General features: G+C 45.6%; 1 protein-coding gene across 1 annotated transcript in view; it reads right to left on the bottom strand.

The window, feature by feature from the left end:
* PSKH1 (protein serine kinase H1) overlaps nucleotides 1-21,663 on the bottom strand; it is a 130,059-nt gene that overhangs the window by 33,583 nt on the left and 74,813 nt on the right. The window lies entirely within an intron of this gene.

Raw genomic sequence — 21,663 nt, 5'->3', positions numbered from 1 at the left:
TCACGGTGCTGGTGTCTGTGCTCTCTATCACGGTGCTGGTGTCTGTGCTCTCTATCACGGTGCTGGTGTCTGTGCTCTCTATCACGGTGCTGGTGTCTGTGCTCTCTATCACGGTGCTGGTGTCTGTGCTCTCTATCACGGTGCTGGTGTCTGTGCTCTCTATCACGGTGCTGGTGTCTGTGCTCTCTATCACGGTGCTGGTGTCTGTGCTCTCTATCACAGTGCTGGTGTCAGTGCTCTCTATCACAGTGCTGGTGTCAGTGCTCTCTATCACAGTGCTGGTGTCAGATCACTCTATCACGGTGCAGGTGTCAATGCTGTATGTCACGCTGCTGATGTCAGTGCTCTCTATCACGGTGCTGGTGTCAGTGCTTTATGTCACGCTGCTGATGTCAATGCTCTCTATCACGGTGCTGGTGTCAGATCCCTATATCACGGTGCAGGTGTCAGTGCTCTATATCATGGTGCTGGTGATCATCTCCTGCACCCTCTTCTTTGCCTACCCTGACCTTCCCTCGCCTCCATTGTCTCAAGAGTCCTGAATTGTCAGAATTTCACATATAATAAAAGAATACTTGTAGTGGTCGATCCCAGATTCACCTCATACATGTGTTATGTCATTGGCCATGTGGTGGGACTATGTGTGCACAGCTAGTAATTATTTTGTGGCTGCAAATATGACCTGTAGGTTTGTAAAGTTCACCATTCCTGTGCTGTGCTGACTTCCTCCTGGGGCTGCTTATTATGAGGGGCTCCCACCATCCCTGTGCTATGCTGACTTCCTCCTGGGGCTGCTTATTATGAGGGGCTCCCACCATCCCTGTGCTGTGCTGACTTCCTCCTGGGGCTGCTTATTATGAGGGGCTCCCACCATCCCTGTGCTATGCTCATTATGAGGGGCTCCCACCATCCCTGTGCTATGCTGACTTCCTCCTGGGGCTGCTTACGGTGCTGGTGTCAGTGCTGTATATCACGGTGCTGGTGTCAGTGCGTTATATCACGGTTCTGGTGTAAGTGCTCTCTATCACGGTGCTGGTGTCTGTGCTCTCTATCACAGTGCTGGTGTCTGTGCTCTCTATCACAGTGCTGGTGTCTGTGCTCTCTATCACAGTGCTGGTGTCAGTGCTCTCTATCACAGTGCTGGTGTCAGTGCTCTCTATCACAGTGCTGGTGTCAGTGCTCTCTATCACAGTGCTGGTGTCAGTGCTCTCTATCACAGTGCTGGTGTCAGTGCTCTCTATCACAGTGCTGGTGTCAGATCACTCTATCACGGTGCAGGTGTCAATGCTGTATGTCACGCTGCTGATGTCAGTGCTCTATATCACGGTGCTGGTGTCAGTGCTGTATATCACGGTGCTGGTGTCAGTGCTGTATATCACGCTGCTGATGTCAGATCACTCTATCACGGTGCAGGTGTCATTGCTGTATGTCACGCTGCTGATGTCAGTGCTGTAGATCACAGTGCTGGTGTCAGTGCTGTAGATCACGGTGCTGGTGTCAGTGCTTTATGTCACGCTGCTGATGTCAGTGCTCTCTATCACGGTGCTGGTGTCAGATCACTCTATCATGGTACAGGTGTCATTGCTTTATATCACGCTGCTGATGTCAGTGCTCTCTATCACGCAGCTGGTGTCAGATCACTCTATCACGGTGCAGGTGTCATTGCTGTATGTCATGCTGCTGATGTCAGTGCTGTATATCACGGTGCTGGTGTCAGTGCTGTATATCACGGTGCTGGTGTCAATGCTGTATGTCACGCTGCTGGTGATCATCTCCTGCACCCTCTTCTTTGCCTACCCTGACCTTCCCTCTCCTCCATTGCCTTCATGCGCTCCACAGTCCTGAATTGTCACAATTTCACATATAAAAAAAGAATGCTTGTAGTTGTCGCTCCCAGATTCACCTCATACATGTGTTATGTCATTGGCCATGTGGTGGGACTATGTTTGCACAGCTAGTAATTATTTTGTGGCTGCAAATTTGACCTGTAGGTTTGCAAAGTTCGCCTCCCATTGAAGTCAATGGGGCCGGCCGTGATCGTTACGGTTCGAGAACTATCGGGCGCGTTCGCAAAACGTCCCGTCGGAAGTTCGTCCATCACTATTACAGAAGTTATTTGTAAGTCATGCTGCCGTTTTATCAGCACAAGCGTCCGATGCCGATTCATTAAAAAACTGCAAATATCGGCCGTTATATCGGTTGACCTCTACTCATGTGTAAGGTAAAGTCTACAGGCCTGGAAATATCAGTTTGTAAATGGATAGAAAACTGGCTAAAAGACAGAATTCAGAGAGTAGTGGTTAATGATTCTTACTCTGAATGGTATAAGGTTATCAGTGGTGTACCCCAACGTTCAGTGCTGGGACCCTTACTTTTTAATATCTTTATAAATGATATTGGGTCTGGGATCAAGAGTAAAGTTTCCGTCTTCGCAGATGACACCAAGCTATGCAGTGGAATAACGTTCTTACAGGATGTCTCCAATTTACAAACCAACCTCAATTCTCTGTCTAATTGGGCGACTATGTGGCAGATGAGGTTTAATGTTGATAAATGTAAAGTTACTTGGGGGCTAAGAATATGCATGCATCATACATGTTAGGGGGAGTACACCTGGGGGATCCATAGTGGAGAAGGATCTGGGGGTTTTGGTAGATCATAAGCTGGAGTTATGGACTCCAGAGAGAGAGAGAGAAAGAGAGAAATATAATTTTGCCCCTGTTCAAATCATTAGTAAGACCTCATCTGGAATATGCAGTTCAGTTTTGGGCACCAGTTCTCAAAAAGGATATTGGGGAACTGGAAAAAGTGCAGAGAAGGGCAACCAAACTGATAAGAGGCATGGAGGAGCTCAGCTATGAGGAAAGATTAGAGAAACTGAATTTATTCACTCTTGTTAAGAGGAGAGTAAGAGGGGATATGATCAACATGTACAAATATATAAGGGGTCCATATAGTTAACTTGGTGTTGAGTTATTCACTTTACAATCAAATCAACAAGGAGGATATGGGGGCACTCTTTACGTCTAGAGGAAAAGGGATTTCATCTCCAAATACGGAAAGGTTTCTTCACAGTAAGAGCTGTGAAAACGTGGAATAGACTCCCCACAGAGGTGGTTCTGGCCAGCTCAGTATATTGCTTTAAGAAAGGCCTGGATTATTTCCTAAATGTACATAATATAATTAGGTACTAACATTTATAGGTAAAGTTGATCCAGGGAAAATTTGATTGCCTCTCGGGGGATTAGGAAGGATTTTTTCCACCTGCTTTAGCATATTGGATCATGCTCTGCTGGGCTTTTCGCCTTCCTCTGGATCAACTGTGGGTATAGAATTGGGTATATGGGATTGTATGATATTTTTTTTTTTTTTTGTGGTTGAACTGGGTGGACTTGTGTCTTTTTTCAACCTAACTATGTAACTATGTAAATATGAACGCAACTCATCCTAATCAAATTCCTCAGAAAGAGAAAGGAGATATTCCTTGTCTACATTCTCCTCAGATAGTGTGTCTGCATCAAAGTCAATGGCAGAGACTGACTCAGGAAGGAGACTGAAGGTGCTCACTTGTGGCCATGTTATATAAAGTCTATAAAAAGACCAACATTCTGCCCATGGAAATCAGACATTTTGGCAGTAAAATCCTCCATAGGTAAAAAAGGGGGAGGCTGTGTGGCCAACAGAGTATCCAAGAGCCCCCTGGGGATTAAGATGGAATTTGTTACCCTGCTGAAGAAAAATCAGGCCAAACCTACTGGGGTTTTTTGCCTTCCTCTGGGTCAACTGTAAGTATAGGAAGGAGCATTTGGAGGTTTTCTATTTTTTTCTATTGGTTGAACTGGATTGACCTTGTGTCTCTTTTTCACAACCGAACCGTAAACATGAGTGCCTAGAGAATGACAGGGACACAAACTGCTGACACCTATCAAACAGTACTAGGGCCCAGTGGATATAGAGTACAAACCCCTCCCCCCCAAAGCCATGTGCTAGTAAATCTATTTAACTAATTCTGGACCACCCACCATCATTATACAGCGGCTCCCCTCCCAGCACTGCCCGGTGGTCTCCGCCGCTTACCAGAGCCATTGGGTCCTTTCCCCTCAGTAGCATGGAGCCGAGTAAGGGAAAAATGTCCCCACTTTCCCTCATACTATTGGATGACGGAAGTGACGTCAAACGTCACTTCAGCCCAATGGTCTTAACCACTTCCCTACCGCCCATTGTCATGTGACAAATCCGCAGGAATGCACTCTGTCCCTCCGGGTGGGCGTCATATGACTTCCTTGGCTTGCCGGCGGTTTAGGGATCGTGCATGCACCGTGTCCCTCAGGAGCCAATGCGCATGCCTGGTGGCCGCGACTACTGGTGACAAAACAGGAACGTGGATCTGTGTGTGTATACATACAGATCCACATCCTGTCAGGGGAGAAGAGACAGATGTGTGTTCCTAGTATATAGCAACACTGATCCGTTTCCTCCCCTCACCAGTCCCCTCCCCCCACAGTCAGAATCACTCCCTAGGTAACACATTTAACCCCTTGATCGCCCCTAGTGTTAACTCCTTCCCTGCCAGTGACATTCATACAGCAATCAGTGCATATTTATAAAATTATTAAAAAATAAAAAACACAGAGGTGATCAAACACCACCAAAAGAAAGCTCTATTTGTGGGGGGGGGGGGGGGAATGCTTGTCATTCAAAATGTTACAGCGCTGAAAGCTGAAAATTGGCCTGGGCAGGAAGGGGGTGAAAATGCCCAGTAGGAAAGGGGTTAATACATGTTGCAGTGACACTTAGGTCACTCCAACATGTCTCCAGACCTAAACGATATTGAGCATCTGTGGGGCATCCTCAAACGAAAGGTAGAGTAGTGCAAGATCTCTAACATCCACCAGCTTTGTGATAACGTCATGGAGGAGTGGAAGAGGACTCCAGTGGAAACCTGTGTAGCTCTGGTGAACTCCATGCCCAAGAGGGTTAAGGCAGTGCTGGAAAATAATGGTGGCCACACAAAATATTGACACTTTGGGCCCAATTTGGACATTTTAGGGGTGTACTTGTTGCCAGCGGTTTAGACATTCCCCAATTGGGCCTTATCCTAGCGCCAGCGGCCGGCCCTGCTCACACCTGTACACAATTTAGCAGATACTGACAGGCAGCGCAGTATAGCTCTGGCCGGGTGCCGTTAACTTTAGCCACTCACTTCTCCTGACTAGTCCAAGCACTACTACTGCACTCCTCCTACTTTGCAGAGAGTGACATCCTTGGCTCGAAGACACCGCCCCTCCAGGTAATTCCCAGGAACCGCAGCACAAGAATTACTCCTCCTCTACCCGAAAATCAAATAGTCCCGGTGGAGTAATCCTTGTGCTATGGTTCCGCCAATTAAACTAAAGTTCCGGTCCCCTCTTCTATACCACTTTGCCAGGGCTTTAAAATTGCCGGGAGCCACAGCACAAGGGTTACTCCTCCTCTGTCCAAAAATCATCAAATAGCTAATTCTTTATTCTGTAGCTCCTGGCAATTTCAAAGCCTCTGAGAAGTGGTATAGAAGAGGGGGCCAGAACTTTAGTTTAATTGGTAGAACCGCAGCACAAGGATTACTCCACCAGGAATATTTGATGATTTTTGGGCAGGAGGAGGAGTAATACTTATACTGTGGCGCCTGGAATTTCAGCCCGAGCGGTGTGGTATAGAAGAGGAGATCACTACTGAGTAGAGCTGCACGATTAATCATTATCGCAATTTTTTCCCCCTTGCAATCTTGACAAAGTATTTCCCGATTTTAATATTTCTCTATGCAGAGAATTCTCTCTACTCTGGTGAAGCCGACAGCTGTAAAAAAAAAAAAAAAAAAAAAAAAAAAAAAAACGGGCAGTCTGCCAAGAATCACAACATTATTTAGCAGTGGAACTAAGTATAAACATTGTAGCGATTTGTCCTTTAGATCAAATGAATACATTTGGTGTGTAAATGAGGAAAGTTTAACCACTTAAACACTAAACCTTTTTCTGACATTTTGTTTCACGTTAAATTCATTATTATTATTATTCGTTATAATATAAATTTTTTTGCTAGAATGTTACTTAGAACCCCAAACATTATATATATATTTCTTGATCATACATCACGGGACAAAGGAGCTTCATTACATAGTGGGTTATATAGGCACCTCTAATGATTGGACACTGGTTAACCCCAATTAAGGAGAATTCCTCCCCTATATAACCCCTCCCATATGGGAGGCACCTCAGTTTTTTCGCCAGTGTCTATGGTGGTTGGTCACGTAAAACTTTAGCTCTGTGCAGGTCCCTGCGGGGGCCTAAGGGCTACAACAAACCGGATCCATACCTCGGGCCGATATTTGACTCCCAAGATGGTATGGTACCCGGCCTCGTCAGCCGAAGAAACGAGGTTTGGCCTGTAAGTCCTCTCCTATTGGAAGACTGGGCTCTGGGAAAACCAGACTTGGTATACTGTTTATACAGAGCACACGAAAGTTTCTAGCAGAGTCTTTTACATGGTCCAGGTAGGAGGCTCTTCCGAGAAAGAGCCCCAGATAAACCTGAAAGTTGGCTAACACTGCCCGCCGTGATGGGTGAAGGCTGGAATTTGTCTGTTTCAGCAATTCCTGCGGCGAGGACAGGTAAGGGAAGTTAATCCTATATATGTAATTTTATGATGGATTTCTTCATTTTGAGTAGTTGTATGTCTTACCTGGTTTCCACCACTAGAGGGAGTAAGAGCAGACTGATGCATACTTACATGCCTTTCAGTACACACGCTCAGTGAAGCCTGGTTCTCCAGCTGTCTCACGTCTCCACTGCAGTCCCTGCCACAACAAGGTAACACAGGGGTCCCACATAGTCTGGGGGCCCCACGCAGCTCCGGTGGAGTTCTCCTTCCCCCCCTGGATCCCGTGGTCCGCGTGCACGCGTTCCGGGCGCGTTCCCGGCCTAATGGAGGAGGGGGGAGTGTGGTTGTGAGACGTGCACGTCAGTGTGCACGGCGCTGTACTGCGCAGGCGGCAGTTTTAAAAAGCCCAGAGCGTCAGGGGGCTGTAAGTGTGAGACACAGGAGCTGTGGGCAGTAAGCATCCGAGGGGATTGGATCCAGGCAAACCTTAGACACCTACTCAGCATCAGGTTGTGCAGTTTAAGCATATATATATTGTGAGACTTTAAGCACAACAGTGATTGCACTTGTACTAGTACCTCTGCTTTGTAGCTTAGGACTATGTCTCCTCGTAAGAGGGTCTCAGGGGGAGGTAGCAAAGGCACTGGTAAATCACCGCCTAGGTCCAGGGGTTCTAAAAGTGCCTGTAAGTTACCATCCCCCCCTGCAAGACTGGAGCCAGCCTCTCAAGATGAGTCAGTGCCCCTGTCAGGTTTTGCAGCCTCTCCTAATGTCCCAGCCCCGGTTTATGTCACTGAGGACTCCCTTAGGGCTACATTGGAGGGCTTTGAAGGGAGAATAATGAATTTTATTTCTGCTTCCCTGAAAGATAGCAGGAAAAGGGGTAGAACCCCTCCCTCTGCTGAAATTCCTCTCTCAGATGATTCTTCTGAAAATGAGGAGAGATCCCTGTCTTGGGACAGGGATCTTGAGCAGTCGGATGATTCAGAGGAAGAGGAGAGAGTCCCCTCCTCCCAGGCGCTCAGAAAACAGGTGCTGTATTATACTGAATAGGTGCGTACCACATTCAGAATGCCTGCTGCTGAAGTCGCTACGTCCTCTGTTTCTTCCCTGGGAGTCAGGAAAGCCCCACAGACTGCCTAATCCTTTCCAATTCATCCCTTAATGGATGAATTGTTGTATGAGGATTGGGGACATCCCGATAAACTGTTTGCTCCTCCTAAAAGGTTTTCTATGCATTATCCTCTGGAGGAAAGTTTCACCAAGAAGTGGGGGTCCCATCTGTAGATGCGGCTGTTTCTTGCGTGAATAAAAACCTGACTTGTCCCTTGGATAATGCGCAGGTATTTAAAGATCCAACTGATAAGAATCTGGAAACCTTATTAAAAGCCTCCTTTTCCATGGCTAGCGCTGTAGTGCAACCTACAGTCGCAAGCCGTGGGGTTGTGCCAGTTCCTCAAGGAACAGGTTAAGCAGATGCTTGGGCTCCTTCCCAACGAGAAAGTAGAGAAGTATGCAGAAATGCCTCATATTCTGTGTTTCATGATTGATGCGATTTTGGATTCTGTCCAACAAGCATCACGTTTGTCCCTCATGTTGGTACACATGCGAAGGACCCTATGGCTAAAGAATTGGGCAGCTGAGCTGTCATGCAAGAAGCATTTGATTGGGTTCCCGTTTAAAGGGGAACGTTTGTTTGGAGAAGAATTAGACAAATTCGTCCAAAAAATTTCAGGGGGTAAATCTACTCTCCTTCCAGTCAAAAGGAGCAAGCGTCCTTCATTCAGGCGTTCTCTCTCTCCCGGAGCATCAAGCTCTAAGCAGTGGCGACGGCCTTCTCAACCCTCCTCTACAGGAAAGGCTCAGAGCCGGGCCCAGGAGCAAAAAAAGACTTGGGGGCGAAAGCCTGCCAAGCAGAGCCCAAAAGCTTCCTTGTGAAGGGGCGCCCCCGCTCGGCCGAGTGGGGGGAAGGCTCCTGCAGTTTGCAGGAGCCTGGCAGGAAGAGATCCGGGACAAGTGGGTGATCTCTTCGGTATCTCTGGGCTACAGGCTAGAGTTCCAGGAGATTCCACCTTCTCGCTTTCTAAGGTCAAGGATCCCCAGGGATCCAGTAAAGCAAAAAATGCTATTTCTGGCCTTAGATCACTTACTATCCCAGGGGGTGATAGTAGAAGTGGACCCAAAAGAACAGGGTTCAGGGTTTTACTCAAATCTCTTCACCGTTCCGAAGCCAAATGGAAGTGTCAGACCTATCCTAGATCTGAAGGATCTGAACCGGTTTTTACGCATCCGGTCCTTCCGAATGCAGTCAATCCACACTGTGGTCTCCTCCCTGCAAGGGGGAGAGTTTATGGCATCAATAGATATCAAGGATGCATATCTCCATGTGCCAATTTTTCCCGCACACCAAAAATTTCTAAGGTTCGTGGTAGAGCTGCGCCATTTTCAATTTGTGGCCTTGCCGTTCGGGCTTGCTACGGCCCCTCGAGTCTTCACAAAGATTCTGGACCCTCTCTTGGCAAACCTAAGAGCTCAGGGTATAGCCGGCATGGCTTATCTAGACGATTTGCTTCTCATGGAAAAAACAGTAGCGTTCCTGAACCACAGCGTCACCAGAACACTAGAACACCTGGAACGCCTAGGTTGGATCATAAACCTAGAAAAGTCGTCCCTACAGCCTGCCACCAGGTTGGAATACCTGGGTATGATCATCGACACCGCTCAGGGCAAGGTGTTTCTTCCAAGGCCAAAAGGCCTTGGCCATTGGGGATCTGGTGCGCCTAATTCTGGGCAGGAGATCTTCCCCCCATTCGATTGTGCATGAAACTGTTAGGGAAAATGGTCGCCTCCTTCGAGGCCGTCCCATTCGCCCAGTTCCACTCAAGGCCTCTGCAAAGATGCATCCTTGCGGCTTGGAACAGGAAGCTCCAATCCTTGGATCTTCCTATGCGTCTATCCCCAGGGACACGCAGGAGTCTCATCTGGTGGTTACAAACCAAGAATTTGCTGAGGGCAAAACCTTTCTTCCTCTTCCATGGAAGATTATCACGACAGATGCCAGCTTCACAGGCTGGGGAGCAGTGTTGTAGGAGATGTGTTCGCAGGGGAAATGGTCTGCGATCGAGAAGCTATTGCCCATAAATGTCCTGGAGATCCGGACAATTTATATGGCTCTCATAAAGTGGTCTTACAGACTACGAGGTCTCCCTGTTCGGGTTCAGTCCGACAATGCCACAGCAGTGGCCTATATCAATCACCAGGGCGGTACCAGGAGTCTGGTGGCCCAAAAAGAGGTGAATCGCATACTTGTCTGGGCAGAAAAGCATGTTCCGTGTCTTTCTGCAGTCTTCATTCCAGGAGTGGAAAACTGGCAGGCGGATTTTCTGAGCCGCCAGCAGTTGTGCCCAGGAGAATGCACCCCGACGTGTTTTGGAACATATGTCACAGGTGGGGTACTCCAGACGCAGATCTGTTTGCGTCCAGGTTCAACAGGAAACTGGACAATTTTGTGTCAAGGACAAGAGATACACTTGCTCAGGGCTCAGATGCTCTGACAGTTCCCTGGGATCAGTACAATCTGATCTATGCCTTCCCCCCGAGCCCGCTTTTGTCGCGGTTCCTGGGAAGAGTCAAGAGGGAGACAAAATCGGTCCTTTTGGTGGCCCCGGCTTGGCCCAGGCGACCATGGTACGCAGAGATCATGAAGTTGGCAGTAGGCAGGCCATGGATCCTCCCTCTCCGGCCAGATCTGCTCTCACAGGGTCCAATTTACCATCCTGCTTTACGCAGTCTGAATTTGACGGTTTGGCTGCTGAGACCCACAATCTGAGAGACCGTGCCAGAAAGCCAGCCTCCAGGCTTAATTTATTACGAAATCTGGAGGGCATATGTTTCCTGGTGTGAACTCAGGAAATGGCATCCTAGAAAGTATGTCATTAGCAGGATCTTGGCCTTTCTCCAGTCAGGCCTAGAAATTAATTTGGCCATAAGCACTATCAAGGTGCAGATTTCGGCCCTGTCAGTATTTTTTCAGAAGCCACTTGCATCGCATTCCCTGGTGCGGGCTTTCATCCAGGGGGCCATGCGGATAAGACTGCCAGTCAAACCTACGTTATGCCCATGGGATCTGAATTTGGTTCTCTCGGCTTTGCAGGGGCAACCATTTGAACCTTTGCATCTGGCTTCATTAGTTCTCCTGACTAAAAAATTGTTCTTCTTGGTAGCCATATCTACGGCTAGAAGAGTATCAGAGCTAGCAGCTCTTTCCAGCAAGGAGCCGTATCTAATTATTCATAAGGACCGGGTGGTCATGCATCCCAACAGGTCCTTTCTACCTAAGGTGGTTTCGGGATTCCATTTGAATCAAGACGTAATCCTACCATCCTTTTTTCGGGACCCACAGTCCACAGAAGAAGAATCTTTGCACACTTTGGATGTGGTTAGAGAAATCAGTATAGATCTTTGGGCAACTGCTCAGATAAGGAAAACTGATTGCTTGTTTATTTTGCCAGAAGGCCCTAGGAAGGGCCAGGCGGCGTCAAAATCCACTCTCTCAAGGTGGATTAGACAGGTTATTTCTCAGGCCTATAGTATAAAGGGGAAGATTCCTCCTTTTCAAGTGAAAGCGCACTCTACTAGGGCTGTAAGTGCTTCTTGGGCAGTGCATCACCAGGCCTCCCTGGCTCAGATCTGTAAGGCTGCAACTTGGTCATCAGTCCACACATTCACCAGATTCTATCAGGTGGATGTCAGAGGGCAAGAGGATATCGCCTTCGGGCACAGTGCACTGCAGGCTGCAGTTTAGGTCCTCCGGTCCCTGGCGGTCTATATTTAGGATCTGTGTCTCCCTCCCCTCAATCTGAGCATTGCTTTGGGACATCCCACTATGTAATGAAGCTCCTGTGTCCCGTGATGTATGATCAAGAAAATGGGATTTTTATATACAGCTTACCTGTAAAATCCTTTTCTTGAGAGTACATCACGGGACACAGGGCTCCCGCCCCTCTTGGGTTTTTACATGGTTTCTTATTGCTTTGCTACAAAACTGAGGTGCCTCCCATATGGTAGGGGTTATATAGGGAAGGAATTCTCCTTAATTGGGGTTAACCAGTGTCCAATCACCAGAGCTGACTATATAACCCACTATGTAATGAAGCTTCTGTGTCACATGATGTACTCAAGAAAAGGATTTTACAGGTAAGCTGTATATAAAAATACAATTTTTTAGTAGAGACCCTAGAGAATATTGCAATATTTTATGTCACACTGTATTTGCGTAGCGGTCGTTCAAATGCAATTGTTTGGGAAAAAATTACACTTCTGATATTTTCTGATAATATATTTATATTATATTCGAAGAGAAAAATATTTGATTCTCATTTTGGCCAGAATCATGCAGCTGTAGTACTGAGTACTCCAATTTGTCTTAAAGGGGTTGTAAACCTTTTGTGTTTTTTCACCTTAATGCATCCTATGCATTAAGGTGAAAAAACACCTGTCAGTGACCAGCCCCCCAGACCCCCTGTTTTACTTACCTGAACCCTCGAACTTCATCCCTGGCGTGGACGAGCTGTCTCTCTGCCTGGGGTTCTCGGCTCTTGATTGGATAGATTGATAGCAGTGCAGATATTGGCTCCCGCTGCCGTCAATCAAATCCAATGACGCAAGCACCAGGGGGCGGGGCAGAGTCCTGCATTCAGCCTCTATGGATGCTGAATGCTGGACTCAGGAGTGCGCCCGTAAGGTAGCCCCCTCAGGGAAGCGCTTCTCCGAGGAGGTTATCAGATGTGGGGAGGAGTCACAAGAGCCGCCGGGGGACCCCAGAAGAGCAGGTTCGCGGCCACTCTGTGCAAAACAAGCTGCACAGTGGAGGTAAGTATGATATGTTTGTTATTTTTTTTTATTACCTTTACAATCACTTTAACAACTGCACAAGGAGCCTGCTGGTTCCCTGAATAGTGAACAGAATTACAAGAGGTAAGGGCTTGAGCCCAGCCCACAGCTGATCAGAAGTATTTCTGCAATTGCTGCAGACAGAAGGTTAGCAGTGATTGTCTCTTGAGACATGTTTGCAGTGTCTTGTGCCATGTCTGCAGTCTCTTACAATCCCGAGCCATGTCCACAGTCTTTTGTGCCATGTCCGAAGTCTCTTGTGCCATATCCACAGTCTCTTACACTCTCTTGTGCCATGTCCGAAGTCTCTCACAGTCTCTTGTGCCATGTCCGAAGTCTCTTACACTCTCTTGTGCCATATCTGCAGTATCTTACAGTCTCGTGTGCCATGTCTGCAGTCTGTGACGGTTGGGGGGGCACCAAAATGCACCTTCGCCTAAGTAGACAAAAATCCTTGCACCAGCCTTAGGAGTAGGATTGTTGATGGAACTATTGTTACCAACACACTTTCAGGACTACTGATAGGAATGCATTCATACCCAAGAACAGTTAACACCAGAGCTCTTTGTTAAAGACTGTCCCATGCAGTTTCTTCGCCTTAGGCATAATTTCTCAGCATTGGAAGGCTTTGATGTATAAGCAGAAATGCTACAAAGGCAGGTTCCTGGAAAAGGAGTACTCAAAGCATGACTATTTCCCATGTATGGGCATGGGAAAAGGAAAGCCTTTTGGTGTAGAGAGAGAGAAATATATATGAACATACGGATACATTTATGTGGTCACTGATCACCTTGTTTTCCATATACAGCAACATCAGACTATCCATAACATCATTAAAAACCACTGGCCATGCGACTGCTAACAATTTATTGTGAACTGTATTGAGGGAATGTACGACTGCTAACGATTTATGGCGATTCATTGCTGTTTTGTCTTTTTTTTTTCCCGTTTTGTTGTGGATTTTCTTTTTTGTATCACTGAAAAATATTCAATGATTAAAAAAAAAAAAAAAAAAAAAACACTGGCCAACTCTCAAGAATGACAGGGTTTTGGTGCCTCTTTTGCCTTAAAAAACATCTGTTATTTGCAGGGGGTCCCATCCCTTAGGGATAAAATAGCTCTAAATATAGTAAATCCTCCAACTATACCAACCCTTTTCCAAGAGCTAAAAGGATTTATTTCATGCAGAAAATTTACAATCTGCCATGTTAATCAGATACAAGGCAGAAAGAGATTTTCTTTACAGCCTAATACTAAATTCAAGGTCTCCTCTATCAAGTCATTCATTTTGTGTGATTGCTACTGTAGTGCCCGTATATATAGCGGAGGAGAGTAAAAAAAAATCCCAAGAAATTCTTTAAGTATATAAACAGTAAAAAAGGAGGCCATATTGACCCCATAAAGAATGAGGAAGGGCATCTGATTACAAAGGATGGCGAAGGTATTGAATTTATATTTCTCCTCAGTCTTCACAAGGGAATCGAGGGCTTTAGTAACCAAAACTGCAGTGCTTATCCTCATGACACATCACAGGAAGCACCCTCTCAGTTAACAGAGGACAGAATTAGAATTAAACTTGGGAAACCCAATATTAATAAATCACCGGGTGTACTTAGGGAACTCAGTCAAGTAATTGCGAGACCATTGTTCCTAATTTTTACTGACAGTCTACTGACTGCAATGGTACCAGCAGATTGGAGAAAAGCCAATGTAGCACCAATATTTAAAAAGGGCCCAAAATACATCCCTAGGAATTGCAGACCAGTTAGCCTAACATCAATAGTATGCAAGCTCTTGGAGGGGATGATAAGGGACTATATACAGGATTTTAGTAATGAAAACGGTATCATTAGCAGTAATTAGCATGGATTCATGAAGAATTGTTTTTGCCAAATCAATCTATTAACCTTCTATGAGGAAGTAAGTTGCCATCTAGATAAAGGAAGGCCTGTAGACGTGGTGTATCTGGATTTTGGAAAAGCATTTGACACAGTTCCCCATAAATGTTTACTGTACAAATTAAGGTCAGTTGGCATGAGCCACAGGGTGAGTACATGGGTTGAAACATGGCTACAAGGGCGAGTTAAAAGGGTGGCGATAAACGGGAAATACTCGGAATGGTCAGGGGTGGGTAGTGGGGTCCCACAGGGTTCTGTGCGGGGACCAATCCTATTTAATTTATTCATAAACAACTTGGAGGATGTGTTAAACAGTTCAATCTCTGTATTTGTGGACGATAATAAGCTAAGCAGGGCAATAACTTCTCCGCAGGAAGATCTGGACAAATTAATGGGGTGGGCAACTACATGGTAAATGAGGTTTAACCACTTGACCACTGGGCACTTAGACACCCTTCCTAACCAGACCAATTTTCAGCTTTCGATGCTCTCACAATTTTAATGACAATTACTCAGTCATGCAACACTGTACCCAAATGAAATTTTTGTCCTTTTTTTCACACAAATAGAGTTGCAGAGTATTGGCAAATGATTGCAGTGTTGCAGAGTATTGCACAATATGGGCAGAGTACTGAAGATTATTGGCACAGAGCAGCACTGTGGGCTGGATGTGTAGTGCCCACAGCGCTGCTGCCATCTCTCCCCCTCTCACTGTACCGATCGGTCCAGAGAGGGGAGGGAGGAACCGGCGTCATGACATGACGCAGGTTTGTTTGTTTATCAGTGCCCGTTTACCGCGATGTGCCTGGTCCTCGGGATATTCCCGGGTGCACAACAGGGGGCGCATGGGAGCAAGATTCTGGGAGGACGTCCACTCAGAATAAGCCGACCATGCTGTAGCTGTCTTTTGGCTATGGCCCGGTCGGCATGTGGTTAATGTAGAAAAATGTAAAATAATGCATTTGGGTGGCAAAAATATGAAGCCAATCTATACACTTAGGGGGAATCTAGGATGGAAAAGGACATGGGGGTCCTAGTAGATGCTGCTTCTATCGGTGAGTCGAAGACAGGATCCGCCGGAGGAGTCTCTATGATCGTTCGGAGGCCGGGCGCGACGTTATGATATCACACCTAGCCTCTGCATTTAAACAAACAACGCTGCCCTGGCTGGGAAGCTACGATTTTTTCTTCATTTTGATTTCAGGCTTCCCAGCCTAGAGGTGAGATGTGGGGTCTTATTGACCCCAGATCTCGCTGTAAATAGGACTGATCATGCCTTAATCCTACTACAAGGGGTGTTTACATTCCTTGTAATAGGAATAAATGTGATCAAAAAGTTTTTTTTTTAAAGTGTCAAACTAAAAATAAATAAAAAATAAATAAATTTAAAGCGGCCCTGTCCCCGTGTACCTCTCATTAGTGTCCACCTGTGTCATGGGTGGAGACCTCTAGTTCTCCCATATAGAGGAGTGTATTGCTCCCGTGGTTTAGAGAAGCAGGATCTCCCAGTCTGTGGATAGTGTAGGACCCACTAATCATGGGGTACTTTGTCGCACTAAGTGGGCTTAAGCACCATAAAGCAATATGATGTGACCAAATCTCCATATTTTTTGATAATGTTTTTTGAAAATGTCTAGGTGTTTTAAATAAGCCTTGTTGGAGGTAAATGTAATTTTTGCATGTGTGCGCTGTAGGGGTGCAACGGATCAAAAAACTCACGGATCGGATCGTTCCTCGCATCAGAGTCACAGATCGGATCATTTTTCGGATCAGCAAATAATAATTGAATTTGCAAAAATCTGTGAAAATGCCACCACCATATAGTCCCCACTGTAATATCCACAATCTCCCCCACTGTAATATCAACGTCATCTCCCCCAACTTAATATTGGCTGAGCATGGATGGGTATGGCTGGGTATCGCCGAGTATTGCAGAGTATTGGCAGGGTAAGTATTGGCAGGGTATTGCAGAGTATTGGCAGGGAATTGCTGGGATGACTGTGACTGCACTTGTCACCGAGCAGCACTGTGGGCTCTACAGATGCAGCCCACGGCGCTGCCGCCATCCGATTTCTCACCTCCACTGTACAGATCAGTACAGAAAGGGGAGAGAGGAACAGGCGTCATCATGATGCCGGTTTGTTTACAGGTGATCGCTCCGTCATTTGACGGAGCGATCACATTGTAAACGCCAACGGGTGCACCAAGATAGCCGCCTTTCCTAAGGCTCCGCGGATCGTGGCATATGCTGATCCGAGCGGGGAGACCCGTTTCGGAAAAACGGATCGGTGCCAATCCGTTGCACCCCTAGTGCGCTGTAATATTTGGTTCTGTTGTATGGTCTTATGGCTGCACCATCTTTAATGCAATTATCTATCTACTACATTTACGGTTTTGTTTGTTTAAAAGCACAAAAAAAGCACAAAACTGTTGTTTTTTTTTAAAGCGCGTGCGAAAAATTGCTGTGCAAATACAGTGCAAGATAAAACGTTGCAACGACCGCCATTGTATTTTCTAGGGTCTTTGCTAAATATATAATGTTTGGGGGTTCTATGTAATTTTCTAGCAAAAAAATTATGATTTTTACATGTAGGACAGAAATGTCAGAGTTGGCCTGGGCGGCAAGTGATTAATAACCATTAGCGCAGTTGCAAAAATAGGATTTTTGTACTCACCATAAAATTACTTTCTCTGAAGTTTATTGATGGACACAGCACCTTCAATCTTGACCTTCGGGTTATATCGCCCACCTTCAGGAGAGGACTAGGCAGAACATGTAAAAACAGAAAAACTGCACAGTACCGCTAAGGGGTGGTCCTACTGGCTATAACCCCTCACTCTGCTTCCACCAGCTCAGTTCGTCAAAAGGCAGTACAAACATAAATAGGAGGGGTGGGTGCTGTGTCAGTCGAAGAACTTCAGAGAAAAAAATTTTACGGTGAGTACAAAAATCCTATTTTCTCTTTCATTCATTGATGGACACAGCACCTTTAATCTTGACCTTAGGGGACATCCCCAAGCAGTGTCAAAAACGAGGGGTGGGAACAGCAAGAAAATAAACTCCACCCATAACAAAAAAACTCCTCAACAGAGGAGTTGCAACCTTAGACGGCCACCTGCAAAACCTTGCGGCTGCAGCATGCATCCGAAAATGCGCTCACGTCAACCTTGTAAAATTGAGTCAAGGTGTGAACGGACGACCAGGTCGCTGCCTTACACACCTGGGAAAGAGACGCTTGATGTCGGAAAGCCCAGGAGGCACCAATTGCCCTGGTAGAATGTGCTTTGACAGGAAAGGGGGGTGCGTGCCCCCTTAAGGCATAAGCATAAACCACAATCTGTCTGATCCACCTAGAAATGGTTGCGGATGAGACCGCCAGGCCCTTCTTCGGACCAGCCACCAATACAGACAGCGAGTCTGACCTCCAGAAAGGAGCTATAGCAGACAGATACACCCGCAGAGCCCGGAACACATAAAAAGAATGCAAAGAAACCTCTTAGGGATGTGACGGCCGAAGACATAAGGACGGGAGCACAATGTCCTCATTTAGATGAAAGGCCGAAACAACCTTTGGAAGAATCGAAGTTTACGGATGCAGCATCGCCTTATCCTTGTGGAGGATCAAGTAGGGAGACTTGCATGACAAGGCCACCAACTCAGAAACACTCCTGGCAGAGGTAATAGCCACTAGAAAGACTTTCTGAGAGAGTGTCAACAAGGGTATCTCCCGAATGGGTTCAAACAGTGGTTTCTGAAGCACCGAGAGCACAAGATTCCAATCCCACGGAGGCAGCGGTGGTCGAACTGGAGGGGCCAATGTCGAACCCCCTGAACAAACGTACTCACCAATGAATGAGTAGCCAGAGGTTACTGAAAAAAGACAGGCAAAGCCGATATCTGCCCCTTAATGGTGCTTAATGCAAGTTTCTGATCCTGGCGGTCTCGTCGTCCACCATTTCTAGGTGGATAGCTGTGTATAACCAGTGTTCTAACTCTATGCCCATGTCCTTTAGACCTTTTTCACACTGAAAGCGTTTTTCCAGGCATTTTAGTGCTGAAAATGGCGCCTGTAAAGTGCCTAAAAAATGCCTCCAGTGCCACCCGAATGTGAAAACCAGAGTGCTTTCATACTGGAGTGGTGCGCTTGCAGGAGGGGAAAAAAAGTTGTGTAAGTAGCGTCTTTGGGGCGGTGCGGGAGCGCTGTATACATTGCTCCTTCACCGCCCCTGCCCATTTAAATCAATTCGGCAGCGGCGCTTTTCGGGCTAACGCTCGTACAGTCTGAGTGTTAAAGCACTCTTACTGTACGAGAAAAAGAATGTTTATCATAATTGGAATGAGGACAATAAATATTGCACAAGAATACCAGGATGCTCCCTAGAAGACCCAGGACAAGTGCATGTGTCCCGATGAGTTACTAAACATATAAAAGTGCAGGCTTGCAGAACACTGGCTCCTTCTTCAGACACATTGGGGGTTATTTCTGAAAGGAAAATCCACTTTGCGCTTTCAGTGCACTTGAAAGTAAAGTCGCTGTAGATCTGAGGGGAACATGCAAGGAAAATAAAAAACAACATTTTAGCTTGCACATGATTGGATGATAAAATCAGCTGAGCTTCCACTCATTTCAGATCTAACCCTTAGATTTAGAGAGACTGTACTTCCAACTGCACTCAGTGCAATTTCAAGTGCAATTGCAGTGCAAAGTGGATTTGCCTTTTGTAAATAACCCCCATTGACAGTTAAAAGCTGAAGTGGGAAAGAACAAAACCCACTGTGAACTTGAATACAGACAGTGTATACAGAGTTCTTAATATACTAGCCTTGAGAACAAATAAGGTCAACCAGATTGGTCACATTCTTGTGAAACAGACAGCAAACTGCAATTACTTACTTACTTAATTCATAAGTCAGCTGACACCACACTTCCAAATGTTCACAGAGCACACATGCGTTCATCCTTCTATGCCAGGGGTCAACAATCCATCGATCGCGTGCAGGTGAAGGGTAGATTGTGTCCATTGGTTACCGTTTCTTCAGATACCCATCCCTGTGTGTTCCCTTGGACCCCCCCCCCCCCTGCAGCTCTGCGGGGTTCCCCTCCTCACCTCTTCCGCCAGCTGCTGCTGGGATGTTACAGGATGGAGAGTGGGAGAAGGGGCCAGTAAATTACATATTTACTGGCCCATTCCCAGCTCTCCATCCTGAATGAACTTTTCTGAACGAATGCAGTCAGTGATAGGTACTGACTGTTATCATTCATGACTGAAGCATAGTAAAATTGTTATAAATATAAATAAAAACACGCTTATGTAATACAAGAAGTAGAAAAAATAGGTTGCAGCCCCCCAGCCAAGAAATCCCCACAAGGGGTTTTCACAAGTAATTAATAATCTGTAAAAATGGGGTATCTGGCGCTACCTAATATTGAAAAAAATATAATAAAATGATAAGCCCCAGTGTTTCCAACAATCCAGGTGTCACATCAATTTAGTAAAATAGTGTACATTTAACCTTTCTATATCGGTTATAAGTATTTTAGTTACCGTATCCCTACAATATAAAGATAGTAAATTGTGTCAAAAAGGCTATAAATGCCCATAGAAAGTGCTTAGTGCAAGAATAAGTGCAAAATAATAATATAATACTCAATGCTATTTATGTTTAAAATCGCATAAGTACTATTAGGTGTTGAGTTTTCCAAACACTAATAAACTCCATACAATGAATTCATCAAGTTATAAGGTGCAAATATGTGAAAAATAAATCAAATGTAATATAACTGTAAAATCTGTAAACATATACTCCAAATTTAATGTATATAATAGTGCAAAATCACGAAAAATATTCCTCATAGGAAAAAAATATAGCCTCCACAGTGTAGTATATACGTAATTAAACCGATAACCGATATAGAAAGGTTAAATGTACACTATTTTACTAAATTGATGTGATACCTGGATTGTTGGAAACACTGGGGCTTATCATTTTATTATATTTTTTTCAATATTAGGTAGCGCCAGATACCCCATTTTTACAGATTATTAATTACATAGTAAAACTGTGTTTACTATGCTTCAAGCGTTTGCACACTTAAAAAAAAAAGAAAAAGTTATGTTACTGCCTCTTTAAGGCAGAATAGACTGCATACAGCGCTTGCAATGTTACTCAGTCCTTTCCATGTTGTAAAATACCTGGCTGATTCTTCGTGTTCCTGTCTGTAAATTGACACCGCTAATCATGGCCTCTGATCCATGATAGCGTGGTCAGTTTAAGTTCCTCCATCATCCTGCTCTCTCTGCAGCATGTCTGTATCTCTCCCACCTCCCATTCCCTCTTCCCTGTCATTTCTATGGTTTGTGTAAATCAGCTGGGCTCAGGCCTGTTCTGCTGTGCTACCTATCCCTCCTCTCCTGCCTTAAACGACTGAGTATACTACATACACAATGAGGATTATAAGCCCCTCCCACCGGACTCACTGTGCTTAGGAATGAGAGCAGAGAAGATCATCTGACCGCACAAAGCTGCTGGAACTAAGCGATGTTATTTAGAAAAAAATTTAAAAAAATAAAAAACACACCACAATTAATATTGTTCTATAAGAGAGAGGATAATTATTTCTTATTATTTATTACTGAAACTTTACAATTACTTTCAGTTTGTGAAAGGAAGACACTCAGCACAGAGCACTTCCCATTCATTCACGGTCTAGTGCAGCGGAGGCTACAGAGAAAGGGACTAGGAAATCTCTGTCCTCAGTCCCTTTCTCTGTTTCAAATGTAAGAAGTTGGGGGGTCTGTATAGACCCCTGATATTTCCCCAAAGCCCCCCAACAGGTCCCCTGAAAAAAATTGTAATAAAAAAAAATAGTTACAAAAAAAAAATAGAAATAAAAAACAAATTGATAGCGTCTACTGTCCTACTTACACCAACCTCTGCTCTACTGACACCAACTTCTACTCTATTGACACTGTCCACTGTCCTACTGACACTGTCCACTGCCCTACTGACACTGTCCACTGCCCTACTGACACTGTCCACTGCCCTACTGACACTGTCCACTGCCCTACTGACACTGTCCACTGCCCTACTGACACTGTCCACTGCCCTACTGACACTGTCCACTGCCCTACTGACACTGTCCACTGCCCTACTGACACTGTCCACTGCTCTACTGACACTGTCCACTGCTCTACTGATTGACACTGTCCAATTTTAAGGTTGGCCAAGTTCATA

This window comes from Lithobates pipiens, unplaced genomic scaffold (genome assembly GCF_037356315.1).
Source record: "Lithobates pipiens isolate NorthernLeopardFrog02 unplaced genomic scaffold, aLitPip1_a1.2 Scaffold_10, whole genome shotgun sequence".
In the NCBI taxonomy this organism is placed as follows: Eukaryota; Metazoa; Chordata; class Amphibia; order Anura; family Ranidae; genus Lithobates; species Lithobates pipiens.
The sequence above is the reverse complement of the archived record's forward strand: the minus strand, read 5'-3'. Positions and strand labels throughout refer to the sequence as shown.